The sequence below is a fragment of the Papaver somniferum genome, chromosome 7 (assembly GCF_003573695.1).
Source record: "Papaver somniferum cultivar HN1 chromosome 7, ASM357369v1, whole genome shotgun sequence".
NCBI lineage: Eukaryota > Viridiplantae > Streptophyta > Magnoliopsida > Ranunculales > Papaveraceae > Papaver > Papaver somniferum.
Window position 1 is genome coordinate 141,138,408 of NC_039364.1, and position 3,589 is coordinate 141,141,996.

The following is a 3,589-nucleotide window of genomic DNA, read 5'->3' on the forward strand; positions in this document are numbered from 1 at the left end:
CACCTTCTTGTTGAATCCAAAACATTTCCAACTTTTTGAACATGTTTAAATCTTTTTGGCGTGAAGCTTTTAGTATCTATGTATTATCATCATCAAGATTATTTCCCTCAACTTCTTATCTAATTATATCGATAATTTATTGTTCGGTTAAAACAACTTCATTTACAATTTCATTAAGAACGGATATCTTTGATGTTCCCAAAACATGCTCTTCAATTCGTTTCAAAATATCTTTTACATACATTGAATTGGCTAGAAAAGTATCGAAAAATTCTTAAAGGTCTTATAAGTTCATACATAGATATATGTATTTGTGTATTGGGACTGCAAATAAAATATGTATACACATTATCCAATATCATTTACATATTTTTAATTAGCAAAAAAAAATAAAAAAAATTGGTATACCTCCTTATATTAATAAACTTCATATATTAATAATTTGGTGAAGTCCCAAGACCATTAATATATGGAGTTTTTACTGTATTTTGGTTATATTATGGAATCCATATGAATAGGTCGAAGCTTTATTAGGAATTTTATAGATGTCCATAAATATTTTTATTTAAAAAGGGAATGACGATTAATATGAGATATAGAATTTTTTTTTCCTTATATACGGTGACACTATTTAAGATTTTGGATTGAGTTTATATTAAAAAAGATTTTATGAAAAGTAACGGTATATTTGATAGTTTAATAGAACAATATGTCTATAAACAGAGCGGACAGATGAAAAAAAAAAACAGACCAAAATAGTATACAAGACAGATAAAAAAGAAAAGAGGGAGTAGTTAGCTTGTGCATACAAGAAAAATCTATATTATAAGGGACAATGGTGTTTTTCCAAATGGACGGTCATTTACATTTCAGACATATAAAGAACGGCCAAGATTGATCAAACAATGTGTTATTATCCCGACTCCGATTCACATCTGGACTCATAAAAGACGGTCCATATCGAATCATTATGCCAAAGAAAAATGATACTACAAATTATTCGTACTCAAAATGAACGGTCATATGCACTTTGGGGAGATAAAAAAGACCGAGATCAATTTTCTCTTCTCCTTGAAACGTCCGCCTCATAATTTTGCAAATCAATGTAAAAGGCGTTACTCTTCTGCCACTGTTCGCCGATATTCAATGTAACAAAGACGTCAATACCACAGTTCTAAGAAATTGAGTGGGGGTGGATTAGTCTCAAACACAAGTTCCGAAAAGCAGGGATAAACAGCTTCACGCCATTGATTTCCTTAGATGGAAAATGGTGATTGATGTTTAATATGGGAAAAAACTAAGGTGGGTCACGATTTTGTGGTGGTTTTGATGGAGATTTCAACTGATAGAAGATCTGCTGTTGCTGTCGTCGATTTATGGCCATTGAAAGTTCAGATAAGTTCAAGATGAAAAAGAAGACAAGTAGCAGGTGGTAAGAATTCTGCGAAGAATGAATTGATTTTTTTAATTGAATTTCATGGTCGAATTTGTCTATGAAGTTGATTTAGAAACCAACAGGAAAACATAGAGATATGGTTCAGATTGAGCCACTTATTAAGTACTTTAGCTATTTTGTACTCTGCCTGAGTAGATTCTTACACCCAAATAATTATGCGATACTTTTCTTGGATTTGCATTTGTATCATTGGTTTCCTCTGTAGACTCATCTTGATTAGCATTTTTTCTTCTTCTTTTTCGTTACATTTTAAAGGGTTGTGGATTTTGCAAGCGGCGGATAATGCTCAAATGGTAAGATGTAATTTGATTACTTTAGGATGATTTCCTTTCACTTAATTATTTGATTCAAATCTTCCTTTTCTTTAAGCAGACTAATGCATATGCCTGTTGGTATTGGAAATCATACTATGGCAGGAAATCAAATTACCAATAGTGTATTTAACATATTCGATAATATTCGACAGGACTTCAGATTATCTATTTCTGTTTAGATTTCTCTCTTTCAAATATAGGAAACTACGATTTGTTGCAGGTTTCCTAGAGCAGCCATTCTAGGTAATAACACTTTTTATTGTTAAAATTCTAGCCATGATGTCCTTATTACAGTATGAGAAAATTGAGAAATGGTATTCTCCCAAATTTATATCAATTTTGTTTACTTTAATATCTATCAATGCGTAGGATTACTATTTACCTTATATAAGCTCTTTCCACTCCAGCCAATCTTTGTGCATCTTCATGCTTACGATGTACCTTCATATTATAGCACTTAAGCAAAACATGATACAATCCTATAATAATGTAATAAAAAATAGGTCATATGACAGGGACTTGATTGTCTAGATGCTATGCTTATGAATGTAAAGAATATAAGATAGTAACCACTTTAGTTTTAATTAGTACAATGAATTTCATGGTTGAGTTAATACGATTCAAATATGTCTTATATGAATTTTCGTGTATTTGGAACATGTTATTTGCTTCCTAACTTTGTTAGAGTATGTATGTCTTTTATTTTGTTACTCATAGAGGGTTAAGTGATTGTTGCATCTTATTGGTGTCTTTACAGTGGGTGTATCTTAAAGCGATGGGGAAAAAATGGGATTAGGCATGTTCAAGTGGAGTCTGTTAGTACTATTGTGGCAAAAATGGATAGGAAAATGAGTATGTCCTGACCTGGGAGGAAACAGAAGGTCTGGTCGGTTGATTTACCAGTGGCAGCTTAATCTTTTATGGGTGAAGCATCAGCTATGGATTCGTTAGCGCGTTACAAGAGGTTCAATTTGACAAGATTACAATCATCTAATAGTCAAGAAAGACAGCGGCAAGGTTTTAAAAAGCGAAAGCGTGGGGTGAAGCGCTCTCATACTGAAGCGTAAAGTGCTGCGAAAACGTAGAGCGAAAGCCAACTTTTTAAAATATATAAACTAGAAGCTGTCAACCAAATAAAAGAAAACTACAAAGTAGTTCAGACATAATAAAGAAACAATTAAACTAACTAAGCATATGACATACTGATACTGCCTATTCTACCCAAGAGCTATTTTAATATACTAGCTAGGAATGTCTACATCATTCATATCATCATGTAGAGAGTCATCTTATCATGATCATTATGTCCCATCAATTAGGTTTATTATTATTTAGTTAGAAAACGTGAGACAGGCCCTACTGGGATTTAAAGGCCAGCTTTTTACTTTCTAATACAAGTCAATTCATAAAGCGACACTCTAGAAGCGCCCGGGACATGAAGTGCAAAAAAAGCGTCCAAAAACGCGTCCCAGAAACGCCTTTTTAAACCATGGACACCGGCACCATTTTTATGAATTCGTCTTTTTGCTTGCTAAATCCAGACCATATGTAAACTTTTACCTGGAATTTTTTCTTTGTTGATTTGTTGGATGCTTCCTCTAATGAATGAATTAGTCACAAATCTGTTTTCTTTGTTTAACAGAGATAATTTTTCTTAGAAATGATTTTGGATTCATTAATCCATTTTTCTATTGGATAATCTCTTGCTGAAATGCAATAACCCCTTAAATGATGTGTGGAAAAATATATCGGTGATTCATCTTCTAACAAATGGACTAAACCAAAAGGATTAAGAATTCTTTTGTAGCATTGCTGAATG

At 32.5% G+C, this 3,589-nt stretch overlaps 1 long non-coding RNA gene across 1 annotated transcript; it reads left to right on the forward strand.

Annotated features, from left to right (window-relative positions):
• The first annotated feature begins 1,046 nt into the window (after positions 1-1,046).
• LOC113298606 lies at positions 1,047-3,039 on the forward strand. Its single transcript, XR_003334295.1, has 3 exons — positions 1,047-1,432; positions 1,712-1,749; positions 2,528-3,039. It is a non-coding gene; the product is annotated as an uncharacterized LOC113298606 (long non-coding RNA).
• Positions 3,040-3,589: the final 550 nt, after the last annotated feature.